This window comes from Globicephala melas, chromosome 10 (genome assembly GCF_963455315.2).
Source record: "Globicephala melas chromosome 10, mGloMel1.2, whole genome shotgun sequence".
Lineage (NCBI taxonomy): Eukaryota > Metazoa > Chordata > Mammalia > Artiodactyla > Delphinidae > Globicephala > Globicephala melas.
Window position 1 is genome coordinate 5,449,641 of NC_083323.1, and position 12,789 is coordinate 5,462,429.

Genomic DNA, 12,789 nt, shown 5'->3' on the forward strand with positions numbered 1-12,789 from the left:
GTCAGGGCTGCCCGAAGAGAGGGAAGCAGAGCACTGGCCAATGTGGATTTCCTATACATGAAAAAATTCGGATTCATTTCTTCAACCCTGTAAACTTGAGATTCTTCAGATCAAGTGCTTTAGAGGTGTTGCCTAGCCTGATTTCCTATACTCGTATAGTGCCATGCACATCCAACTGTTTTCGAATATTATTCATTACACACTTGCGTTTAAATGTGAAGCCCAGTAGGGATTTTTTTTTTTTTTTTTTTTTTGCTGGGAAGGATAGCCAAGTTAGGAGCCTCAGACAATTGATGGCTGTAAAACTTCCCTGTAGAGCTGGAACTTAGGCTTCCTGATTCACTTGAGGCAAGGGAGAGTTTTGTTTCTTGCTCTGATGCTGAGAGCGGCCAGAAAGGAATGAGCAGAAAATCTGCCCTGATTTTTGAAATGCCAATAAGCCACAGACCGGCAGAATCCATGAGTCATAAATTCATAATTGCATGTAATAACGTGGTGACCACTGAGCGCCAGGGCCTTCTGCTGGCAGGCATGGGAGCACGGCCAGCTTCGCTCTAACAGTGGGGGCGTGAGCCTGGGTGAGACCCACAGCGCCCAAGATAAACAAGGACATCCCCCGGGACTGTCTCTGGGAGGCATCTGGTTTTGTGTCCGGCTTTGGCCTTGCTTCCTCTAAGGTCTTTTAATCGCATTCTCAATAACCATCAAGTAAACATATTACCTTAAAAATTATTGAGAAGGCACCCCCCATGCCAGAGGCGTCCATGGGAGCAGCTTCTCTCTGCCCACCAAGCGCTGCTCCCTCTTCCCCTCCTCCTCCTTTTTCTTTCTAATTCTGATGTAATTCACATACCATAAAATGAATCCTTTTAAAGTATACAATTTCCTGGCTTTTAGTATATTCACAAAGTTGTGTGACCATCACCACTACCTGACTTTTGTCACCCCCAAAGAAACCGCATACCCGTTAGCAGTCCCATTTCCCCCTTCCTTTAGCCCCTGGTAACCACTAACCTACTTTCCGTTTCTATAGATTTACTTATTCTGCATGTTTTATATCAATTGAATCATATAGTATATGGTCTTTTGGGTCTGCCTTAGCCTAATATTTTCAAGATTCACTTTTATTGTAGCACGAATCAGTGTTTCATTCCTTTTTATGGCTGAATTACATATAGTCCATGAATGAATAGACTGACCCATTTACCAGTTGATGGACCTTTGGGTTGTCTCCACTTTTTGGCTGTTGTGGGTACGCTGCTATGAACATTTATGTACAAGTTTTTGTGCGGACATAGATTTTCAGTTCCCTTGACTATATACCTGGGAGTAAAATTGCTGGGTCATATGCTAACTCTATGTTTAACTTTTTGAGATACTGACAACCTATTTCCAAAGCAGCTGAACCATTTTACATTCCTACCAGCAATGTATGAGGGTTCCAGTAGCATTACATCCTCGCCAATACTTGTTATTGTTTGTTACTTTGATTATAGCCATCGTAGTGGCTGCAAAATGGTAGCTTATTGTGTTCTGATTTATATTTTCCTAATGACTTATGATGCTGAGTGTTTTTTCATACACTTGCTGGCCATTTGTATATCTTCTTGGGAGGAGTGTCTGTTCAGATCCTTTGCCCATTGTTAAATTGGGTTATTTGCCTTTTTATTATTGAGTTGAAAGGGTTCTTGATATGTTCTACATATTAGATTCTTATCAGATATATGATTGACAAATAATTGATTCCATTCTGTGGATTGTCTTTTCACTTTCTTGATAGTGTCCTTTGAAGCACAAAAATTTTAATTTTGATGAAGTCCAATTAACATTCCTTCTTTGGTTGCTTGTATTTGTGATGTCATATCTAAGATACTATCACATAATCTCAAATCACAAAGATTTACACCTCTGTTTTCTCCTAAGAATTTTATAGTTTCAGTTCTTTTTTTAATTTTATTTTATTAATTTTTTTATACAGCAGGTTCTTTTTTTGTTTTTTTTTTAAGAAAAGAAGTAGATTGATTTATTTATGTCTTCCTTGTGGTGTACGGGCTTCTCTTGTTGCGGAACATGGGCTCTAGGTGCGTGAGCTTCAGTAGTTGTGGCTCGTGGGCTCTATAGCGCAGGCTCAGTAGTTGTGGAACATGGAATTAGTTGCTCCACGGCATGTGGGATCTTCCTGGACCAGGGCTCGAACCCACATCCCCTGCATTGGCAGGTGGATTCTTAACCATTGTGCAACCAGGGAAGCCCTATACAGAAGGTTCTTTTTTTTTTAATTTTTAATTTTTTTTATACAGCAGGTTCTTATTAGTCATCCATTTTATACACATCAGTGTATACATGTCAATCCCAATCTCCCAGTTTATCACACCACCCCCACCCCCCCGGCCACTTTTCCCCCTTGGTGTCCATACGTCTGTTCTCTACATCTGTGTCTCTATTTCTGCCCTGCAAACCGGTTCATGTGTACCATTTTTCTAGGCTCCACATATATGCGTTAATATACGATATTTGTTTTTCTCTTTCTGACTTACTACACTCCGTATGACAGTCTCTAGATCCATCCACGTCTCTACAAATGACCCAGTTTCGTTCCTTTTTATGGCTGATATTCCATTGTATATATGTACCACATCTTCTTTATCCATTTGTCTGTCGATGGGCATTTAGGTTGCTTCCATGACCTGGCTATTGTAAATAGTGCTGCAGTGAATATTGGGGCGTCTTTTTGAATTATGGTTTTCTCTGGGTATATACCCAGTAGTGGGATTGATGGGTCATATGGTAATTCTATTTTTAGTTTTTTGTTTGTTTGTTTTGTTTTGTTTTGCGGTACGCGGGCCCTCCACCGTTGTGGCCTCTCCCGCTGCGGAGCACAGGCTCTGGACGCGCAGGCTCAGCGGCCATGGCTCACGGGCCTAGCCGCTCCGCGGCATGTGGGATCTTCCCGGACCAGGGCACGAACCCGTGTCCCCTGCATCGGCAGGCGGACTCTCAACCACTGCGCCACCAGGGAAGCCCCTATTTTTAGTTTTTTAAGGAACCTCTATACTGTTCTCCATAGTGGCTGTGTCAATATACATTCCCACCAACAGTGCAAGAGCGTTCCCTATTCTCCACACCCTCTCCAGCATTTGTTGTTTGTAGATTTTCTGATGATGCCCATTCTAACTGGTGTGAGGTGATACCTCATTGTAGTTTTGATTTGCATTTCTCTAATAATTAGTGATGTTGAGCAGCTTTTCATGTGCTTCTTGGCCATCTGTATGTCTTCTTTGGAGAAATGTCTATTTAGGTCTTCTGCCCATTTTTGGATTTGGTTGTTTGTTTTTATATTTTGGAGATTAATCCTTTGTCTGTTGATTTGTTTGCAAATATTTTCTCCCACTCTGAGGGTTGTCTTTTCATCTTGTTTGTAGTTTCCTTTGCGGTGCAAAAACTTTTAAGTTCCATTAGGTCCCATTTGTTTATTTTTGGTTTTATTTCCATTACTCTAGGAGGTGGATCAAAAAAGATCTTGCTGTGATTTATGTCATAGAGCGTTCTGCCTATGTTTTCCTCTAAGAGTTTGATAGTGTCTGGCCTTACATTTAGGTCTTTAATCCATTTTGAGTTTATTTTTGTGTATGGTGTTAGGGAGTGTTCTAATTTCATTCTTTTACATATAGCTGTCCAGTTTTCCCAGCACCACTTATTGAAGAGACTGTCTTTTCTCCATTGTATATCCTTGACTGCTTTGTCATAGATTAGTTGACCATGGTTGCATGGGTTTATCTCTGGGCTTTCTATCCCATTCCATTGATCTATGTTTCTGTTTTTGTGCCAGTACCATATTGTCTTGATTACTGTAGCTTTGTAGTATAGTCTGAAGTCAGGGAGTCTGATTCCTCCAGCTCCATTTTTTTCCCTCAAGACCGCTTTGGCTGTTCGGGGTCTTTTGTGTCTCCATACAAATTTTAAGATTTTTTGTTCTAGTTCTGTAAAAGATGCCATTGGTAATTTGATAGGGATTGCATTGAATCTGTAGATTGCTTTCGGTAGTATAATCACAGTATATTCACAGTATTGATTCTTCCAATCCAAGAACATGGTATATATCTCTCCATCTGTTTGTATCATCTTTAATTTCTTTCATCAGTGTCTTATAGTTTTCTGCATACAGGTCTTTTGTCTCCCTAGTTAGGTTTATTCCTAGGTATTTTATTCTCTTTGTTGCAGTGGTAAGTGGGAGTGTTTCCTTAATTTCTCTTTCAGATTTTTCATCATTAGTGTATAGGAATGCAAGAGATTTCTGTGCATTGATTTTGGATCCTGCAACTTTACCAAATTCATTGATTAGCTTTACTGGTTTTCTGGTGGCATCTTTAGGATTCTCTATGTATAATATCATGTCATCTGCGAACAGTGACAGTTTTACTTCTTCTTTTCCAATTTGTATTCCTTTTATTTCTTTTTCTTCTCTGATAGCTATGGCTAGGACTTCCAAACCTATGTTGAATAAAAGTGGTGAGAGTGGACAACCTTGTCTTGTTCCTGATCTTAGAGGAAATACTTTCAGTTTTTCACCATTGAGAATGATGTTTGCTCTGGGTTTGTCATATATGGCCTTTATTATGTTGAGGTAGGCTCCCTCTATGCCCACTTTCTGGAGAGTTTTTATCACAAGTGGGTGTTGAATTTTGTCAAAAGCTTTTCCTGCATCTATTGAGGTGATCATATGGTTTTTCTTCTTCAATTTGTGAATATGGTGTATCACATTGATTGATTTGCGTATATTGAAGAATCCTTGCATCCTTGGGATAAATCCCACTTAATCATGGTGTATGACCCTTTTAATGTGTTGTTGGATTCTGTTTGCAAGTATTTTATTGAGGATTTTTTCGTCTATATTCATGAGTGATATTGGTCTGTAATTTTCTTTTTTTGTAGTATCTTTGGTTTTGGTATCAGGGTGATGGTGGCCTCATAGAATGAGTTTGGGAGTGTTCCTTTCTCTGCAGTTTTTTGGAAGAGTTTGAGAAGGATGGGTGTTAGCTCTTCTCTAAATGGTTGATAGAATTCACCTGTGAAGCCATCTGGTCCTGGACTTTTGTTTGTTAGAAGATTTTTAATCACAGTTTCAATTTCATTACTTGTGGTTGGTCTGTTCATATTTTCTCTTTCTTCCTGGTTCAGTCTTGGAAGGTTATACCTTCCATTTCATCCATTTCTTCCAGGTTGTCCATTTCATTGGCATAGAGTTGCTTGTAATAGTCTCTTAGGATGCTTTGTATTTCTGCGGTGTCATAACTTCTCCTTTTACATTTCTAATTTTATTGATTTGAGTCCTCTCCTTGTTTTTCTTGATGAGTCTGGCTAATGGTTTATCAATTTTGTTTACCTTCTCAAAGAACCAGCTTTTAGTTTTATTGATCTTTGCTATTGTTTTGTTTCTATTTCATTTATTTCTGCTTTGATCTTTATGATTTCTTTCCTTCTGCTAACTTTGGGTTTTGTTTGTTTTTCTTTCTCTAGTTCTTTTAGGTGTAAGTTTAGATTGTTTATTTGAGATTTTTCTTGTTTCTTGAGGTAGGCTTGTGTAGCTATAAACTTCCCTCTTAGAACTGCTTTTGCTGCATCCCATAGATTTTGGATCATTGTGTTTTCGTTTTCATTTGTCTCTAGCTATTTTTTGATTTCCTCTTTGATGTTTTCAGTGATCTCTTGGTTATTTAGTAACGTATTGTTTAGTCTGCATGTGTTTGTGTTTTTTACGTTTTTTTCCCTGTAATTGATTTCTAATCTCATAGTGTTGTGGTCAGAAAAGTTGCTTGATATGATTTCAGTTTTCCTAAATTTACTGAGGCTTGATTTGTGACCCAAGATGTGATCTATCCTGGAGAATGTTCCATGCGCACTTGAGAAGAAAGTGTAATCTGCTGTTTTTGGATGGAATGTCCTATAAATGTCAATTAAATCTGTCTGGTCTATTGTGTCATTTAAAGCTTGTGTTTCCTTATTAATTTTCTGTTTGGATGCTCTGTCCATTGGTGTAAGTGAGGTGTTAAAGTCCCCCACTATTATTGTGTTACTGTCGATTTCCTCTTTTATAGCCTTTAGCAGTTGCCTTATGCATTGAGGTGCTCCTATGTTGGGTGCATATATAATTGTTACATCTTCTTCTTGGATTGATCCCTTGATCATTATGTAGTATCCTTCCTTGTCTCTTGTAACAGTCTTTATTTTAAAGTCTATTTTATCTGAGTATTGCTACTCCAGCTTTCTTTTGATTTCCATTTGCATGGAATATCTTTTTCCATCCCCTCACTTTCAGTCTGTATGTGTCTCTAGGTCTGAAGTGGGTCTCTTGTAGACAGCATATATATGGGTCTTGTTTTTGTATCCATTCAGTGAGCCTATGTCTTTTGGTTGGAGCATTTAATCTATTCATCTTTAGGGTACTTCTTGATATATATGTTCCTATTACCATTTTCTTAATTGTTATGGGTTTGTTTTTGTAGGTCCTTTTCTTCTCTTGTGTTTCCCACTTAGAGAAGTTCCTTTAGCATTTGTTGTAGAGCTGCTTTCGTGGTGCTGAATTCTCTTAGCTTTTCTGTAAAGCTTTTGATTTCTCTGTCGAATCTGAATGAGATCCTTGCCGGGTAGAGTAATCTTGGTTGTAGGTTCTTCCCTTTCATCACTTTAAATATATCATGCCACTCCCTTCTGGCTTGTAGAGTTTCTACTGAGAAATCAGCTGTTAACCTTATGGGATTTGCCTTGTATGTTGTTGTCCTTGTATGTCATTTTTCCCTTGCTGCTTTCAATAATTTTTCTTTGTCTTTAATTTTTGTCAATTTGATTACTATGTGTCTCGGTGCGTTTCTCCTTGGGTTTATCCTGCCTGGGACTCTCTGTGCTTCCTGGACTTGGGTGGCTGTTTCCTTTCCCATGTTAGGGAAGTTTTTGACTATAATCTCTTCAAATATTTTCTCGGGTCCTTTCTCTCTCTCTTCTCCTTCTGGGACCCCTATAATGCAAATGTTGTTGTTGCGTTTAATGTTGTCCCAGAGGTCTCTTAGGCTGTCTTCATTTCTTTTCATTCTTTTTTCTTTATTCTGTTCCATGGCAGTGAGTTCCACCATTCTGTCTTCCAGGTCACTTATCCATTCTTCTGCCTCAGTTATTCTGCTATTGATTCCTTCTAGTGTATTTTTCATTTCAGTTATTGTATTCTTCGTCTCTGTTTGTTTGTTCTTTAATTCTTCTAGGTCTTTGTTAAACATTTCTTGCATCTTCTCGATCTTTGCCTCCATTCTTTTTCCAAGGTCCTGGATCACCTTCACTATCATTATTTTGAATTCTTTTTCTGGAAGGTTGCCTATCTTCACCTCATTTAATTGTTTTTCTGGGGTTTAATCTTGTTCCTTCATCTGGTACATAGCCCTTTTCATCTTGTCTGTCATTCTGTGAATGTGGTTTCTGTTCCACAGGCTGCAGGATTGTAGTTCTTCTTGCTTCTGCTGTCTGCCCTCTGGTGGATGAGGCTATCGAAGAGGCTTGTGCAAGCTTCCTGATGGGAGGGACTGGTGGTGGGTAGAGCTGGGTGTTGCTCTCCTGGGCAGAGCTCGATAAAACTTTAATCTGCTTGTCTGCTGATGAGTGGGGCTGGGTTCCCTCCCTGCTGGTTGTTTGGCCTGAGGCGACCCAACACTGGAGCCTACTTGGGCTCTTTGATGGGGCTAATGGCAGACTCTGGGAGGGCTCACGCCAAGGAGTACTTCCCAGAGCTTCTGCTGCCAGTGTCCTTGTCCTCATGGTGAGCCACAGCCACCCCCTGCCTCTGCAGGAGACTCTCCAACACGAGCAGGTAGGTCTGATTCAGTCTCCTCTGGGGTCACTGCTCCTTCCCTGGGTCCCGGTGTGCACAGTACTTTGTGTGTGCCCTCCAAGAGTGGAGTCTCTGTTTCCCCCAGTCCTGTCAAAGTCCTGCAATCAAATCCCACTAGCCTTCAAAGTCTGATTCTCTAGGAATTCCTCCTCCCATTGCCAGACCCCCAGGTTGGGAAGCCTGATGTGGGGCTCAGAACCTTCACTCCAGTGGGTGGACTTCTGTGGTATAAGTGTTCTCCAGTTTGTGAGTCACCCACCCAGCAGTTACAGGATTTGATTTTATTGTGATTGCACCCCTCCTACCATCTCATTGTGGCTTCTCCTCTGTCTTTGGATGTGGGGGTATCTTTTTTGGTGAGTTCCAGTGTCTTCCTGTCAATGACTGTTCAGCAGTTAGTTGTGATTCTGGTGCTCTCGCAAGAGGGAGTAAGCGCACGTCCTTCTACTCTGCCATCTTGAACCAATCTCTCTAGCTTCAGTTCTTAAATTTAGGTCTTTGGTTGATTTTGAGTTAATTTTTTTATATGGTATGAAGTGGGGGTCCAGTTTCATTCTTTTGCATGTGGATATCCACATTTGTTGAAAAGACTATTCTTTCTGCATTGAATGATCTTGCAGCCCTTGTCAAAAATCAGTTAATGCTACATTTAAGGGTTTGTTTCCAGATTCTCCATTCTATCCCATTGATCTGCATGTCTCTCCTTATGCCAGCACCACACTGTCTTGACTACTGTTGCTTTGTAGTAAATTTTGAAATCAGGAAGTGTAAGTCCTGTAACTTTGTTTTTATTTTTTAAAGATTATTTTGGCTATACTGAATCTCTTAAATTTCTATATGAATTTTAGGCTAAACTTGTCAATTTCAGCAAAAAAGGCAGCTGAGATTTTGATGAGCATTAAATTGAATCTGTCGATCAATTTGAGGAGTATTATAATCTTATTCGTAAACATGGGATGTCTTTCCGTTTATTCAGATCTTCTTTAATTTCTTTTCAGTGATACTTTGTAGTTTCAGTGTATGAATTGTGTACTTTTTGTTAAGTTTATTCTTAAGTATTTTATTCTTTTTGATACTATTGTACATGGAATTGTTTTCTTAATTTTCTTTTCAGTGTGTTCATTGCAGTTGTGTAGAACTACAATTGATTTTTGTATATATATATTTTTAAGTTTTAAATGATTTTTGTATATTGATCTTGTATCCTACACCTTACTGAACTTGTTTATTATTTCTAATAGTTGTGTGTGTTTGTGTGTTTTTGTGTGTGTTTATGTGTGTGTTCCCAAGGATTTTATACGTACAAAGTCATATTATCAGCATATAGAGATAGTTTTACTTATTAGTCTCCAATCTGGATACCTTTTATTTATTTTCTTGCCTAGTTGCCCTGGCTAGAACCTTCAGTACAATGTTGAATAGACATCCTTGTTCCTGATCTTAGCGGAAAACTTTTATCCTTTATTCTTTTATCATTATGTATGGTGTTAGCTATTGGTTTTCACTGATGCCCTTTGTCAGGTCAAGGAAGTTCCCTTCTATTTCTAGTTTGTTGAGTGTTTTTATCGTGAAAGGGTGTAGGATTTTGTGAAATGCTTTTTCTGCATCAGTTGAGTTGATCATGCGTTTTTTCTTGATTCTATTAATGTGGTGTATATTACATTCATTTTTTTTAGGGGCATATATTTTAATTTAATTTTTTACTTTTTTTAACATCTTTATTGGAGTATAATTGCTTTACAATGTTGTGTTAGTTTCTGCTGTATAACAAAGTGAATCAGCTATATGTACACATATATCCCCATATCCCCTCCCTCTTGCATCTCCCTCCCACCCTCCCTATCCCACCCCTCTAGGTGGTCACAAAGCACAAGCTGATCTCCCTGTGCTATGCAGCTGCTTCCCACTAGTTATCTAATTTACATTTGGTAGACTAGATAGCTAGTGGGAAGCAGCTGCATAGCACAGGGAGATCAGCTCCGGTGCCTTGTGACCACCTATGTTCGGCCATTCTTGCATTCCTGGGATAAATCTCACTTGGTCATTATGTCTGATTCTTTTTAGTGTTGCTGGATTCAGTATGTTTGTGCTCTGTTGAGGATATTTCCTGTATCCATAAGGAACATTAGCCTTTAGCTCTCTCTCTTTTGGTGTCTTTGCCTGGTTTTGGTATTGATGTCATACTGGCCTCATAGAATGTGTTGGGAAGTGTTCTCTCCTTTTCTGTTTTTTGGAAGAGTTTTTGAAGAATTGGTTTTAATTATTCTTCTGTAAATACTCGGTAGAATTCACCAGCGAACCCATCTGGTCCTGGGTTTTTTTGCAAGAAGTTTTTTGACTGTTAATTCAGTCTTTTGTTTTAGGTCTATTCAGATTTTCTGTTTCCTTTTTAGTCAGGTTCAGTAGCTTGCATTTTTTAAAGAATTTTCCATTTCATGTAGGTTATCTAATTTGTTGGCATACAATTAATTCTTCATAGTATTCCCTTAGAATCCTTTTTTTGGTGAGGTCAATAGTAATGTCTTCTCTTTCATTCTTGATTTTAGTAATTTGAGTGTTTCTCACTTTTTCCTGGTCAGTCTAGCTAAAAATTTGGCAGTTTGCAGATCTTTTAAAGAGCTTTTAATTTTGTTGGCTTTCTCTATTGTTTTTCTAAATTTGATTTTATTTATTTCTGCTCTAATCTTTATTATTTCCTTCATTCTCCTCACTTTGGGATTAGTTTACTCTTATTTTTCTAGTTTCTTGAGGAAGAAGGTTAAATTATTAATTTGAAATTTTCCTTTTTAATATAGACATTTACGGCTATAATTTTTACTCTAAGCACTGCTTTAGCTGCATCCCATAAGTTCTGGTATGTTGTGCCTTCATTTTCATTCATCTAAAAGTATTTGCTAATTTCTCATTGGTTATTTAAGAGTGTGTTGTTTAACTTCCACATATGTGTGAATTATCTCATTTTTTTGATACTTATTTCTGATTTCATTCCCGTGTGGTTGGAGAACATCCTTTGATGTTTTCAGTCCTTTTAAATTTATTGAGACTTGTGTTATGGCCTAACAAATGGTCTATCCTGGAGAATGTTCCACGTCCACTTGAGAAGAAGGTGTATTCTACCGTTGTTGGGTGGAGTGTTCTATAGATGTCTGTTAGGTCTAATTGGTTTAAAGCGTTGTTCAAGTGTTCTGTTTCCTTGTTAATCTTCTGGCTAATTGTTGTGTCCGTACTGAAAGTGAGCACTGAAATCTCCAGCTATTATTGTTGAAGTGTCTGTTTCTCCTTTCAGTTCACCAGTTTTTACTTCATGTATATTGGGGCTCTGTTATTAGGTGCATATACGTTTATTTTGCCTTCATTTATTCTTTCTCTAATGCTCTTTCTTTCTTTATGTAGGTCTGAGTTTCTGACCCATATGATTTTTTCTTCTCTCTGAAGAAGTTGTTTTAGTACTTCTTACAAGCAGGTCTGCTTACAAGCAGGTCTGCTGGTGACATTTCCTGGATTTTTGTTTGTATGATCAAGTCTTTATTTGTCTTTAACTCTGAAGGCTGTTTGCTGGATACAGAATTCTAGGTTGGTGGGTTTTTTCCCTTTGACAGGTTAAACGTTTCATCCCACTCTTTCCTTGCTTGTATGGTTTCTGAAGATACGTATGTGTAGGCGTACTTTTTTTTTGTTGCACGTCTCATAAAATTTTTGTTGAAAACTAGACATTTTAAGAATGTGGCAGTTCTCAAAATCATGTTCTCCCTCCTTTCCATGTTTTGTTTGTTTAGTGACTTTTCTAAGTTAACTTGGTACGGTCTGTATTGTTTGTCACGTGTGGCCACTGAAGTCCCTGACCGGTTAGCTTATTGGTCAGTGTGTGATGGGACAGAGCTTTCCTTAAACGCCTGGACGCAGCAGTTTTCCAGTCTTTGCCGAGGGGCTCTTGGTGTGTGTTGGAGCATTCTGTCAACCCTCAGCCAGGCAGTTTACAGCCTCAGCCTCCACCTCCTGCTTGCGCAGAGCCTCAAGGTCAGCCAGAGCTGGGAGCTTAGGGCCTTCTCAGGTCTTTCCTAGGCATGCTCACAGCCTTCTAGATTCCCAGGAATATGTGGGAGCTTCTCAAAGCCGCTACGGACGTCTCATTCCCCAGCTTTTCGGTTTAAGCTTTTTGGTTAGGCTATTATTTGCTCTGTCTGTTATCCACCCGTTCAGGCAGCTAAAATTTTAAACAATTGCCCCTGAATTTTTTTCAACAAATGCCTTTTGACAATAGCTTGTTCTCACTGGGCAAGCTCTGAGTCAGTTCTAATAAAGACAGCCTTGTGAGAGGGGTCTTTCAGGGAGCCATCAGGTAAGTCATACGATGAAAATTTTCTGATAATGGGGCTTGGAAGGAGCTTCAACCCCGTTCCTTCCCTTCCAGTGACCGGCAGGCTGCTGGGTTTTCACTGTGATTGTAGGATGTTGGTTTCAAGGCTGTTGCAGATTTGGGGGTGAGGGGAGATGGGAATAGGAGAAGTTAAAATGCCATACAACTTGGTGTTCATTCTGAGATTCTGGCATCTCTCATGAGTAAGCACCCCCCAGATTGCTGCAAACCTTTGGTTAATTTCCAGAGTTGTGAAACAGCTTATTCGGACAGTTTTCGCCAGTGTTCTCCTTACTTTTTTGGAGATGATTTTCAGAGGTCCTTCCTCCACCATTTTTGGTGCTCTTTTCCCCAGCTGTGCCTCTGACTGTGTGTTGGATGTACAGTGAGGCACTTCAGGAGAGCTCAGAGTACCCACACTTTCCACCCCTGCTGCCCACCCCCCCAGGAAATGAGTCACTGGTAGTTGAGGTGCAGGTGGATTTTCCTATCCAAATGCCTCTTTGTTGTCCCATTTTTGAAGATTATTGGATCTGCTGTAAAAGTGAGTCTAAAATCA

At 39.3% G+C, this 12,789-nt stretch overlaps 1 protein-coding gene across 1 annotated transcript in view; it reads left to right on the forward strand.

The window, feature by feature from the left end:
- LOC115852690 (EF-hand calcium-binding domain-containing protein 6-like) overlaps positions 1-12,789 on the forward strand; it is an 89,120-nt gene that overhangs the window by 15,313 nt on the left and 61,018 nt on the right. The gene's annotated exons all lie outside the window — the stretch shown is intronic.